Source organism: Bos javanicus, chromosome 28 (assembly GCF_032452875.1).
Source record: "Bos javanicus breed banteng chromosome 28, ARS-OSU_banteng_1.0, whole genome shotgun sequence".
In the NCBI taxonomy this organism is placed as follows: Eukaryota; Metazoa; Chordata; class Mammalia; order Artiodactyla; family Bovidae; genus Bos; species Bos javanicus.
Window position 1 is genome coordinate 1,586,854 of NC_083895.1, and position 14,876 is coordinate 1,601,729.

The 14,876-nt window shown below is 36.5% G+C and overlaps 2 pseudogenes; both read left to right on the plus strand.

Annotated features, from left to right (window-relative positions):
* Window positions 1-2,679: 2,679 nt before the first annotated feature.
* LOC133240250 (olfactory receptor 5W2-like) lies at window positions 2,680-8,064 on the plus strand (annotated as a pseudogene).
* Window positions 8,065-13,491: 5,427 nt separating this feature from the next.
* Window positions 13,492-14,423, plus strand: LOC133240673 (olfactory receptor 5W2-like; annotated as a pseudogene).
* Window positions 14,424-14,876: the final 453 nt, after the last annotated feature.

Consider the following 14,876-nt stretch of genomic DNA (forward strand, 5'->3'; position numbering starts at 1 on the left):
TGGTGCTACAAGCAGGCTATGATTTTGAAAAGTAGTAGTAACTTCATTATATAACTGTTGCAAACAGAATTCAGATTCCATAGAAAGAAGTATATCATCCATGTAATGAATTATAAATGTAGTAAGCTATTTATCTCTAATGGATTGTAATAAAACAGATATGAGATATTGGCAAATGGTAGGGGAGTTCATCCTTCCCTGAGGTAGTACCTTCCATTGAAATCTTTTAACAGAGCCATGTGATTTATAGAAGGAACTGAAAAGGCAAAACGTTTTCTATCTTTAGGGTGCAAAGGTATAGTAAAAAAAAAAAAAAAAAAAAGCAGTCTTGTAAGTCAATAATAACTACAGACCATCCTTTTGGTACCATAGAAGGGGAGGGCAATCTGGGTTGTAAGGGCCTCATAGGTGACATGGTATTATTAACATTTCTTAAATCTATCAACATTCGCCATTTTCCTGATTTCTTTTTTATTACAAAAACAGGGGAATTCCACGGGTGAAAATGAAGGTTCTATATGAGCTTTCTGTAATTATTCATTAACTAATTGTGTAAGAGTTGCCAATTTTTCTTTAGTTAGGGGCCACTGAGGTGTCCATACTGGGGTATCAGATTCCCAATCGAGGGACAGCGGTGTTAACTCGATGGCCCGCATTAAAAGGTTCATTTAAAGAAATTGTGACTTTTGTTTGTTCAAGAAAATCCTGTCCCCATAAATTGATAGGGATATTAGTAATATATGGTTTAAGATAAGCTACAATTTGATTAGGGCCATACATTTGTAAATAGGATGCACTGACAAAAGTTTGTGTGGCATTAGCTTCACCCATCCCTAATAGTCTAGAAGGAGCCATAACCTTACTCCAATCGAGGGGCCATTCTGCAGCTCTAATGATTGAAATGTTAGCTCCAGTATTTAACATGCCTGTGAAATTCTTTCCCCGTATGTGTAAAGTAAGCATGGGTTTCTGATGTTCCTTTAATAAGGTGGATAGTGCAGCAGTAAGGTTGGTACTGCCAAAGCCTCCCTACTGAACTTTATTAGATGCCTTCATTGGTTTAACATATGGCAAAAGTAATAATTGTGCAAAATGTTCTCCTTTTTTAAGTATGCATTTCCCATTTTCACAACATTTACCATAACATGTATTTCCCCTTCATAATCTTCGTCCATAACATCGGTTAATACCATTAAACCTCTCATTGTGCAGTTATTACGTCCCAAAATTAGTCCCATTGTCCCAGGTGAAATTGGCCATAATATCCAGTGGGAATTTTGTGGGGGTTGTATAATTCTATTAGTTCCATATCAATGCAAACACTCTTAGATGTAGTTGCTTGTAGCGTCATATCATTAGGTTCTCCTTTTGTAGTGGGGCTAGAGGATGGCCCCTTTATTAGTTCCCCTGTTGTTTTTGCTGTGCATCGGGGTTCAAAGTGTTTCCATCCTTATCAAATTTAGAATGACATTCATTCAGCCAGTGAAACCCCCTTTTACATCTTGGACATACTCCTGGGGGGGGTCTCTTCCTATTAGAAGTAGTATTATTTTTTTGGCCTGTGTTGGCAGGTGACATTGTTTTTTCATATGGCCGGGCTTCTCACAGTTAAAACATTTGGTATTAGCAGGCTTTTGTACATTAAAGGTTCCCAATGTTGCCAGTTTTGCTCTATGGGACATAGATCCGATGTTCCTATATGCTTTCAAATATTCCATAAGAGAGCTAGTCTCTAGAATAGGTCTAAGCATGGATTGACATTCCTCATTAGCATTTTCAAAACAAGTTGTTTTAAAATAATATTTTGTAAAGTCACATCCTTAATAGATTTTTCAATTGCATCCTTTAATTTTCCTATAAATTGAGAATATTCCTCCTCATGTCCTTGAATAATCTTAACAAATGAACCATCAGAGTTAGTGCTATCAACCTTTGCTTATGCCCTGCAGGCAGTTTCTGTAATGAGATGTAACATCTCAAGGGTAATATTAGCTAGTTGTGCAATCATATTGGCTATGGCTCTTGTTTCCAGTGAGTATATCATAGGTTAAACTGGCAGGGTTACCATGAGATTGCTTGTCAATCATCAGTTGTCGGGCCTCATCATTAACCCACATTTGCCATTGCAGTAATTGTTGAGGATTTAAAACCATCTTTGCTACTTGAAAAAAAAAATTATATGGTATCCAACGGTTAGCCCATCCTCTGAGAAATTCTATACAGTAAGGAGAAGTAGGTCCATACACAGTGCATGCTTTCTTAAAGCTAGACAACATGCCAAAATCTAGATTAGCCCAAGTATTTTGGCCTTGGGCAGGTTGATTAAATTGCATTGGAAAAGCGAAAGTGCAAGCAGGCATCTCCCGAGGAGGAGTGAAATGATTAGTATGAGCAAAGTTAGCAATTGCTGTTAAAGGTGGAGCAGAAGGAAAAACCTTAGATTTGGGCTGTCCGTTGAATGAAATGACCTCCGTTCTAAGTGGCTTCAGTTTTGACATATCCTGTATACATATGTCTCTAAGTTGTTTTTCTAAGGATTGTGTCTGATTGAGCATAACATTCTTATATTTCAAAGCACCTTGCATATCTTGTTCCTTAAGCTCATATTCATGTAAAGATTGAATAGTTTTTACTTCCAAATCAACGTTATGTCCTTCAATTTGTTCTATGATAGCCTGTATGAGTGACCAGGTAACCCTTGCTGACATGCTCGCAAAACATTATTTTTAACCCTTTTCTATATGTCTAGATTGAGTGTCCCCTCTTCTGGGAACCATGAATTGTTCCAGTAAAATATGATAGCAGTCGTTCAATTGATCTCTGGAAACATTAATACTGTTTTGTTTCAAAAAATGATGCATTATAGAAATGAAAGGAATTTTACTGCTATGTTGTCCCATCCTGCTTACCTCTTTCTGCAGGGGCTCATCGCTTTGTTTAGCCTTCCTCTCAAGTCCCTGTTCGGGTGCCATTTCTTGGGGTTTTTCTCCCCGGGACTTGGAAATGACAAACCTGAAAGAATGACACTCGGACAGTCTCTTGCAAGGACTGACAAGTTTATTTCTGCAGTCAAGCTTTCTTATAGAAGCAGGAACAAAGAGCTTAAAGTATACAGTCAGCAGAGCGCATGCAGAGTTAACACATAATCAGTAAAAATATTTCAAGAACAGCGCACTCTAAATGACTCATGGGCTTATCCCACAACCCGCTCTCACAAGTGACATCCCTATTTATTATTAACTCTTGGCGCTGAGCATAACCAAAGGCAGGAGATGTTTTTCTGTCCGCAGGGCAAAGCCGAGTACTTCTGGCCCTTTGCCATTTTCCCAAGGACTTTCTCCTTTTATGGCTATTTTGCACTACGCTTCCCAACAGTAGTTACCCACACTCAGTTAAATTGTTCAGATCAGATCAGTCGCTTAGTCGTGTCCAACTCTTTGTGACCCTATGAATCACAGCACGCCAGGCCTCCCTGTCCATCACCAACTCCCGGAGTTCACTGAGACTCAAGTCCAACAAGTCAGTGATGCCATCCAGCCATCTCATCCTCTGTTGTCCCTTTCTCCTCCTGCCCCCAATCCCTAGTTGGGGGAATATTGAAAGGATGTTAATCTACATGTGTTTGAGGAGCAGCCCTGTTAAGAAGCTAAAGCTGGGTTCTGGCTGAACAAATAGTTGTTGCAAGAAGTAGTTGCATCCCAGAAGACAGGGATTCCTGAGGGAAACATTTGGATTGGAGTATAATTAGAGCTTCCTTGGTGGCTCAGACAGTAAAGAATTTTCCTGTAATACAGGAGACCCAGGTTTGACCCCTGAGTTAGGAAGATCCCCTGGAGAAGGGAATGGCAACCCACTAAAGTATTCTTGCCTGGAGAATCCCATGGACAGATGAGTCTGGCAAATAGAGACCACAGGATAGCAAAGAGTTGGACACAACTGAGTGACTAACCACCATAATTAGGTGACCAAGAACAATTCCACATATGTAATATGTGTAACAGAGAAGTAGAATGATAGTAAAATTCTTCTGAAACATAAATGTATCAATTTCTTGATTTTCCTGGGAAAACATTAGCAATTAGTTTTGGTTTGAACTTTGCCTCACCAATAGCTCCAAAGGAGTACAACTGGTGTTTCAGTGTTGAGATCCTCACAACCAAGGATAACAATGACATATAAAAAGGCATCAAAAGTTGCAATTAAAAATCACATTTCAAAAAAAAAAAAAGAATCACATTTCCAAAATTAAATATGAAATAATTATATGGAATTAAGCTAAACGATTTCCCAGATTTGTAGAAAATAAAAGTAGAAAAAAAAAAAAAACAAATGAAAAGAACAAAGAAAAACACCCAAACTGATAAGAAAACCTGTCCCTGTTAGTTCTCAAATGATATTTTCGATGAATTAGGGAATTTGTTATGCTCAGAATATTAATTTCAGTCCATTTGACATTATTTTATGTTATTGTGTTGTGGCTTTATCCTCATTGCCTTAATAACTAATGGTTCCGAGTAAACTATCATGCATTAACTTGTTGCTTATGTATCTTCTTTTTGACAATTTCTGTTAATTTTTATTTTTTTGGGGGGGTCATTTTTTGTTTAAGTCTTTTCTTTTCCCAATGAGGAAAGCTATTAGTGTATTGTGGATACGAATTCTTTGTCATATATATGGATAAATAGTTTTGAAATACTTCCTATTTTTTGGAAATACTTCTCTCCGATTATACTTGTTTTTTGTTGTGAGTGAATGAAATTTGCTCAGTTATGTCTGAATCTTTGTGACCCATAACTGTAGCCCCCCAGGCTCATCTGTCCATGGGATTTCCCAGGCCAATATACTGGAGTGGGTTGCCATTCCCTTCTACAGGGAATTTTCCAGACCTAGAGATTGAACCCAGCTCTCCCGCATTGCAGGAGAATTCTTTACCATCTGTGTCACCAGGGAAGGCCAATCGTTTACTACATAAACACTATTCCAAAATTCAGTTCAGTTCAGTTACTCAAATGTGTCTGACTCTTTGGGACTCCATGGACTGTAGCTTCCCTGTCCATCACCAACTCCCGAATCTTGCTCAAACTCATGTCCATCTATTTGGTGATGTCATCCAACCATCTCATCCTCTATAGTCCCCTTCTCCTTCTGCCTTTAATCTTTCCCAGCATCTGAGTCTTTTTCAATGAGTCAGTTCTTCGCATCAGGTGGCCAAACTATTAGAGCTTCACTTCAGCATCAGTTCTTCCAATGAACATTCAGGACCGATTTCCTGTAGGATTGACTGGTTGGATCTCCTTGCTGTCCAAGGAACTCTCAAGAATCTTCTCCAATGCCACAGTTCAAAAGCATCAATTCTTTCATGCTCAGCTTTCTTTTTGTCCAACTCTCATATCCATACATGACTACTGGAAAAACCATAGCTTTTACTAGATGGACATTTGTTAACAAAGTAATGTCTCTGCTTTTTAATATGGTGTCTAGGTTGGTCATAGCTTTTCTTCCAAGGGGCAAGTGTCTTTTAATTTCATGACTGCAGTCACTCTCCACAGTGATTTTGGAGCACAAAAAAATAAAGTCTGTCACCATCTCCATTGTTTCCACATCTATTTGCAATGAAGTGTTGAGACAGGATGCCATGATCTTAGTTTTTTGAATGTTGAATTTTAAGCCAACTCTTTCACTTTCATCAAAAGGCTCTTTAGTGCTTCTTTGCTTTCTGCCATAAGGGTGGTGTTATCTGCATATCTGAGGTTATTAATAAAGAGCTTATAGATAGTATCATATTTCAGGAATGGCATAAAGATTCATACAGAAGTTTTTCAACTGCCTATCTCAGACATTTTTATAATTATCAGATAGATAGCAACATCTCTTTAAAGAGTGCCATTTAATCGAGACTTTTCTGAATGTAAAAAGAAAATAGAACAAATAAGTTATGTCTTTTCTTATAAATATGCTGTGAATGTCCAGAAGTGGTTCACATATATATATGATTTTCTCCATAATTTCTTCAAAACTTTAGACAACAACCCCAAAGAATGGAAAGAGAAAATTGCTCTTCCTTAACTGAATTCATATTTAGGGGAATTACTGATAAGTCTGGGATTAAAGTGACCCTATTTATGATGTTTTTTGTTGTTTATCTTATTAACATTCTGGCAAATCTTGGAATGATTATTTTAATTAGGATGGATCTCTAGTTGCATATACCCTTGTATTTTCTCCTCTGTCACCTCTCTTTCTCTGACCTCTGCTGTTCCACAGCCATTGGCCCCAAGATGCTGGTGGACCTATTTGCCAGTTCAGTTCAGTTCAGCCACTCAGTCATGTCCAACTCTTTGTGACCCCAAGGACTGCAGCATGCCAGGCCTCCCTGTCCATCACCAACTCCCAGTGTTTACCCAAACATATGTTCATCGAGTCAGTGGTGCCATCCAACATCTCATCCTCTGTCATCTTTTCTCCTCTTGCCTTTAATCTTTCCCAGCATCAGAGTCTTTTTCAATGAGTCAGTTCTTCATGTAATGTGGCCAAAGTATTGGAGTTTCAGCTTCAGCATCAGTCCTTCCAATGAACACTCAGGACTGATCTCCTTTAGGATGGACTGGTTGCATCTCCATGCAGTCCAAGGGGCTCACAAGAGTCTTCTCCAACACCACAGTTAAAAGCATCAATGCTTTCGTGCTCAGCTTTCTTTATAGTCCAAATCTCACATCCATACATGACTATCAGAAAAACCATAGCCTTGACTAGATGGATCTTTTTTGGCAAAGTAATGTCTGTGCTCTTTAATATGCTGTCTAGGTTGATCAGAGCTTTTCTTCCAAGGAGAAAGCGTCTTTTAATTTCTTGGCTGAAGGCACCATCTGCAGAGATTCTGGAGCCCCCCAAAATAAAGTCAGCCACCATTACCACTGTTTCCCCATATATTTGCCATGAAGTGATGGGGCCAGATGCCATAATGTTAGTTATCTGAATGTTGAATTTTAAGCCAACTTTTTCACTCTCATCTTTCACTTTCCTCAAGAGGCTCTTTAGTTCTTCTTCACTTTCTGCCATAAGGGTGGTATTATCCGCATATCTGAGGTTATTGATAATTCTTCCTATTTGCCAAGAAAAAGTCAATCTCTTTCTATGGCTGTGCTCTGCAATTCTGGTCTTCTGTATCTTTGCCGATTCTGAGTGTCTCCTGCTTGCACTGATGGCCTATGACCAGTACAAGACCGTCAGCAGCCCCTTGCTCTATGTGGTCTGCATGTCCAGCGGGGTGTGCTCCCTGCTTATGCCTGGGGTTTTCCTGGTGGGGATAGCAGTTTCTCAGATACACACAGCATTAGCACTCCATTTACGTTTCTGTGGGTCAAATGTGATTAACCACTTTTTCTGTGATTTACCTCTGCTTTTTTTTTTTTTCCCCTGTCCTGCTCAGATACACAGGTCAATGAATTAGTGATATTCCCTGCTTTGGGTTTTATTGAACTGAGTACTATTTCAGGAGTCCTTGCTCTTATTTTTATATCCTCCTTTCAGTCTTGAAGATCCACTCTGCTGAGGGGAGAGTCAAAGGTTTTACCGCCTGCACCTTTGAGTTAACTGCAATGTCAATTTTCCAGGGAACTATGCTCTTTATGTGGGAGAAGGCAATGGCACCCCACTTCAGTACTCTTGCCTGGAAAATCCCATGGACGGAGGAGCCTGGTAGGCTGCAGTCCATGGGGTCACTGGGAGTCGGAGGCGACTGGGTGACTTAACTTTCACTTTTCACTGTCATGCATTAGTGGAGGAAATGGCAACCCACTCCAGTGTTCTTGCCTGGAGAATCTCAGGGACGGCGGGGCCTGGTGGGCTGCTGTCTATGGGGTCGCACAGAGTCAGACACGACTGAAGCGACTTAGCAGCAGCAGCATGCTCCTTATGTATTTCAGGCCAAGTTCATCCTACTCTCTAGATGAAAACAAAGTGAACTCTTTATTTTACACTCTTGTGATTCTCCTGCTAAATCCTCTGATATTTAGCCTATGGAACAAGGATGTAAAAGAGGCCTTAGTAAAATTGGAAGCCTAACTATATTTTTAAATATTTGTATTATGCATATGTGCACACAACCACACACATATAATAATTGTGTAATTAAAATTTTATGGCATGACACATGAGAAACAATTTTCTTGAATTCCTAAGTGAATAATTATTTGCATTAAACTCCACTGTTAAGACTGGAAGAGGAAATGGCAACCCGCTCTAATATTCTTGCCTGGAGAATCTCTATAGAGAGAAGAGCCTGGTGGGCTACAATCCATGGAGTCACAAAGAGTCAGATACGACTGAGTGACTAAGCACATCTTCACTGTTGGTTTCCTCAGATATCATGCTTAGTATGTGGGCAGGGTTTATATATGGCACTTACCGTTTTTGAAAAATCTTTTGACTTTTCTACTTATGCTAATTTTTGCTTCATTTGTCATTCAAACATTATTTCAGTCTCACTAAAACATTATGCAATGTCTTAAAGGTTTTGTCATAAAGTAAATCAAAGATTTACTGAGCGATCTTTCAGAACTCAGGTTTTTTATATTTTATAGTACATCTTACAGATTCTATACTAATTAATTTAAGCTGATACTAGTAGTAGACATTAATGAACCAAGCAGTTTAGTAATAAATGATCCACAAAATTATCATGGGATAAAAAATTTAAGGGCATTTTTGAGACATTATGGCATGTTAGGAAAACTTTTCATTGTGGAAAAAGCTAAAAACTTATAAAATTCTTATTTTATATAAAACGTTTCTATTCCTACCATATTTTATCAATTCACCAAACTCTTTTGGAACTGTTGCTCATAAAACACAGCCTAATAAAAAATATTGTCTGAAAATTAAAGTCTAAGACAAACAGGGCATCAGTGGATTGGCAGATATTGATAGTAAATAAACATGTAATCTAGTTAATTTGTCTCCATTCAAATGTCAGATGTATATTACAGCATCTAAAGACTGATTTGACCTACATATTGGTCCATTTTATTGGAATTAACAAATATGATATGAATAAAAGAAAAAAAAATAACCCCCTTAAATGGAAGTCAAAAATAGTATTGCAGCAGACAACATTTGATTAAAATAGGCTTCCATGTCTGGAATCGGATAACTTAAAGAAGAACTGAGTATTTTTTTAGGAAATTCACAATTCAAATCCAAGTTGTGGCAATGGCATGGAGATACTCTTCTATTCCACAAAAATTCTTGAAATTCCACAAAAATAGGGAACAGCATATCAAAAGACTCTAATGTATTCTAGGCTGTCTACTTCAGTCCTCATCACTAACTTTCCTTCTTCTTTCCATAGCACATCCCTCTTACACATCATCAGTGACTGATGGAAAATATCTGTAATGTCAGTTGTTACTTCTCATCTTTCATTTCTAATTTCATTGACTTGGGTCTTCTCTTTTCTTCTCTTGATGAATCTGACCGAAGGTTTATCAACTTTATATTCTCAAAGAACCAATTTTTAGTTTCACTGATCTTTGCTATTATTTTCCTTATATTTTTCATTTATTTATGCTCTGATCTTTATGTTTTGGTTCCTTCTATTAACTTCAGGTTTTGTTTATTTTTTCTCTAGTTGCTTTAGATGTAATGTGAGGTTGTTTATTTGTGATTTTTCTTGTTTCCTGAGGTAAAACTGTATTGAAATAAACCTCCTTCTTAAAACTGCTTTTGCCAAGCAACTTAGGTTTTGGATTGTCATGTTTTGATTGTCATTTGTCTCTAGGTTTTTTTTTTGTTTTTTTTTTTTCCTCTTTGTTTTCTTCAGTGATCTGTTGGTTGTTTAGTCACATATTGTTCAGCCTGCATATGTTTGTGTTTTTTACAGCTTTATCTTGTAATGGATTTATCATATTGTCTTTGGAAACAGATGCTTGTTATTATTTCAATTTTTAAAAATTTACCAATTCTTGGTTTGTGACCCATGATATGATCTATTGTGGAAAATGTTCCATGTTTACTTGAGATGAAAGTGTATTCTGCTTCTTTCAGATGGAATGTCCTACAAATGTCAAATCTATCTGGTCTATTGTGTCATTTAAGAATTGGTTTACTTACTAATTTTCTGCCTGAGTTATTTGTCCATTGGTATAATTTGAGTGCTAAAGTTCCCCACTATTTTTATGTTACTGCCAATTTCCCCTTTTAGAGATATTAGCACTTGCCTTGTATATTGAAGTGTTCCTCTGTTGGATGCATATATATTTACAATTGTTATGTCTTCTTCATGGATTGATCCCTTGGTCATTGTGTAGTGTCTTTCCTTGTCTCTTTTAACATTTGTTATTTTAAAAGTCTATCTTGACTGATAAGAGTATTGCTTTTCCAGCTTTCTTTTGATTTTCATTTGCATGGAATATCTCCTTACATCCCCTCATGTTCCATCTGTATGTGTCTCTAGGTCTGAAGTGGGTTTCTTTGTATATATCATCTTGATGAGACTTAATTTGTTCAAATTCTTTGTTCAAATTTTATTAGGTTGTTTGTTGTCTTACTGTCTGTGAAGATTCTTCATATACTTTGGCTACAAGTCATTTGTCATATCTACATCTATCTATCTATGTATATGGTTTTCAAACATTTTTCCTCAATCTTTGAATATACATGATTCATGTATATATTCAAAAATTTTCTTCTTTGATTTATTTTTACACACTGTCCCACATATCTCTTGCTACATAAACTGCATTTCATAACTAGATAACTTAAGAGAATGACCACTGACCATGAGTGCTCAGTCATGTCTGACTTTTTGCCACCCCGTGGATGGTAACCTGCCAGGCTCCTCTGCCCAAGAAATTTTCCAGGCAAGAATACTGGAGTGAGTTGCCATTTCCTACTCCAGGGGATCTTCCCAACCCAGGGATTGAACTCACATCTCCTGCTAGACAGTCAGATTCTTTTCTACTGAGCCACCTGGGAAACCCTTGAATATACATTAATTTATGTATATTCAAAAGCTTGTTTCTCTGATTTGTTTTTGTACACTGTTCTAGTTATCTCTTCCTACATAAATTGCATTTCAAAACTAAATAACTTAAGAGGATGATGACTGACTCCTTATTTTGTTCTTTCACATGTTTACTGAGATTGCATGAAATATTCAGTGGAAAGATGGTCTAGGTTGCGAGTTCTTTAATAATTGACACTAGATGAAAATGTCTATAAAGATTAACCCAAATTCTCCCCTTTCAGTTCATGTAATCTCAGAATGTGCCACATTGTAAAATCAGATGGCTAGTTGGAATTTCATGGTAATTCATAGCTTTCACACACTGTCTTCTTCAAGACAAGATCCAGAAATGACTTACGATATTTCTGCTAATTTTATTTGTCAAAACAGATGAAGTATGGCAAAAATTCAAAGAATGATGAATATGCAATGCATGCAGTATAGATAAACCTTGAAAATATTTAATTGATGACAAGAAGGCTGATGAAAAGAATAACAACAAAACAAACAAACAAACAAAAAAGCATGTTACATAATTCTGTTTAAAAGGAGGCCAGGAATTGGAAAGTGCAAAGAATCAGAAAGTAAATTAGTGGTTGCCAGGGCTTAGGGAGGAAGGAATGGAAAGTGACAACTAATAAATATGGAAATCTTTTCATAGTGATGAAAATGTTGTGGAAATAAATACTGATGATAATCTAAGAACCTTGAAAACATAGTGAAAAACAAAGAACTGTATACATTAGAAGGGTGAATTTTATGATGTACCATTACATTTTAGTAAAAAAGAAAACATGGACCAAGTGTGGTAAGATCCTTAAATGAGATGTGAAGGAGACTCTAAAACACTATGAACAAATCTAAGGAAATGGAAATAATGAAGGGAGGATCTTTTTGAGTTCCAGTATGTTTACTCTAAAGAAGGACAAAACCATTTCAGGATAACTGTGAATCACATCATACAAAAAAAAAAAATGCAGTTTTCTTTTTACTATAGATCAATTTGATGACAGTAGGAAGGCATGAAAATTCAGCCTGTGCTAAGTAGCTTCTGAATTCTCAGCGGGAAATACCGAAGCAGAAATATAATTAATTAAATGTTTGCATAACATCAAAGCCGAGGGGCAGGAACACAGAGATTTCAGTCCCAATGTACCTGGTAAAATAAGAGGTCATCTGCTTATTGTTCAACTAGCCAAGACCTGTTCATCTTAGGTAGGTTTCCAGTTCTTAACTTAAAGAATATAGAAGAAAATACTTACCATTTTGAGGAAACAAATTGTAAATGAACGATTTTGTGCCAGCTTACTCATTAAAATCAGAAATTAATGGTTAGAAATATTTCAATCTCAGAATCACAAGAATCTGAACTTGTTAATATACACAATGCAACTGTTTATTTGTTTTATTTTGCTCTTTATTCACAGGGAATATTTACTCTTTTTATCTTTGGAAAAATGTATACATGAATTTAAAGCATGTTTTGTTTTATTAAAATAGAAGAGGTACCACAATACAAATAAAAACATGTACAAATTCATCTCCATGTGAACCACATGCCGTGTTTACTTAGTTCTGAGGGAAAAAAGTTCATTGCTTACATTCTATTCTTACAAACATTAACATGTATACACATACACATATATTACAAACAGAAAAGTCTATGCAGTTTAGAAACATCATTGTCCCTCATCTTATTTCCAATTTAGTAACTAATAGGCCATTTAAAATCTAAAACAATGCTAAACATACAATAAATTCTGTTGTTTTCACTTCCTTTTAGCTCTTTTTTTCGACTCATTAAGAGATTCACCTTTCGACAACTACCACTACACAAAGAGGTAATGAGCATTGTGGGAAATTGAGAATAAATTTCTAGAATACCAGGTCAATAATACTTAATTCATGTCTCAGCAAATACTGAACATAACATAAACTAAAACAAGTAATATAATTATTTTTATTAATAGTCATTTATATACTCACTGTTCTGGAACTGAGTCAAATTCTCTGAAACCAATAATGCTTTTTTGAGAAACATAAAAATTGTTATTGTTTTTTTGTATCTAAGTGACTATTTTCAGCCCTCATAAATGCTCAGTCCTATGTCTTACAGTCTGGCCTCTCTAACAGTGGTGTCTTCTAGGTTTTTCTCAAGATGTAAGGAGTTAAATTTCTCTAAATCTATTCCCTGGGATGAAGAAACTAACACTCAGAGAAGAGCTTGTAGAAAGTAACAAATCTTATGAATGACATCTAGATTTGCATCCAATTTCTCAAAGGTCTTTCTCAGATACTTTATTATTGCAGAATAGATAGCTATGCCTCTTTAAAGACTGGGTGCATGACTGAATAATTTTCTAAGTATAAAAAGACAGTTTTGGAAAAATATATTCTGTCTTATGACATTTTGTAGATGCTAAAAAGTGTTACACATGCAAGTGTACATTTCTTGATCATTTTCTCAAAAGTTTACATCAGAAAGAAGGATGGATAGAGGGAATTGCTCCTTCATGACTGAATTCATTTTCTTGGGAATTACTGATAATGCTGTGAACAAAGTGATCCTATTTACCATATTTCTCCTTGTTTATCTCATTATTCTTCTGGCAAACCTTGGAATGATAACCCTGATCAGAATGGATCCCCAGCTGCACACACCCATGTACTTTTTCCTCAGTCACCTCTCCTTCAGTGACCTCAGCATTTCCACAGCAGTTGGCCCCAAGATGCTGGTGGACCTATTTGCTAAGAACAAATCAATTCCCTTCTATGGCTGTGCTCTGCAATTACTGGTGCTCTATACCTTTATAGATTGTGAGTGTCTCCTGCTGGCATTGATGGCCTATGACTGGTACAAAGCCATCAGCAGCCCCTTGCTCTATGCGGTCAGCATGTCCAGCGGGGTGTGCTCCCTGCTCGTGGCTGGGGTTTACTTGGTGGGAATGGCAGATGCTCTGATACACACGACATTAGCATTCCGCTTATGCTTCTGTGGGTCAAATGAGATTAACCACTTTTTTTGTGATGTTGCTCCTTTCCTATTGCTATCTTGCTCAGATACACAGGTCAATGAGTTACTAATATTTACTGCTTTTGGCTTCATTGAACTGAGTACAATTTCAGGAGTCCTTGTCTCTTATTGTTATATCATCCTATCAGTCTTGAAGACCACTCTGCCAAAGGGGGGTTCAAAGCTTTCTCTACCTGCATCTCTCACCTAACTTCTGTGGCCATTTTCCAGGGACTAATGCTCTTCATGTATTTCAGGCTGAGTTCTTCCTACTCTCTAGATGAAGACAAAATTACCTCTTTGTTTTATACCCTTGTGATTCCCATGTTAAACCCTCTGATTTATAGCCTAAGGAATAAGGATGTGAAACAGACCCTGAAAAAATTGAAGAATAAATGGTTTTAAAAATTTATATTTTGTATATGTGCACATATACACATCCATACATATATGGTGATTGATGGTTTATTAAAATTAAATGGTAGGTTACATGAGAAATATAATTTCTATTGAAGTGTATTGCTATTTCCCCTACCTGTCATGCTTCTTTTTATTTCCAGAATTTGTATATGGCATTAGTTTCTGGGAAAATTTTTTCTGACTTTTTCAATATGTTAGTTTTTGTTCAGTTTTTTTCAAGCACTATTACACTAAGATTTATAGTGCGTTTTATTCATTGATCTTTGTGCTTTGCAGTTCTTTATGTACTACAACATATCTTGTAGTTTAAATACTACTAAATATAAGCTAGTATTAATAATGTATTAACTGAACAGTCAAGTAATTCATAATAAGCCTGAAATTCATCATGAGATAACACATAGTGGTCTATTATTCAAGATTAAAAATATCTAAAAC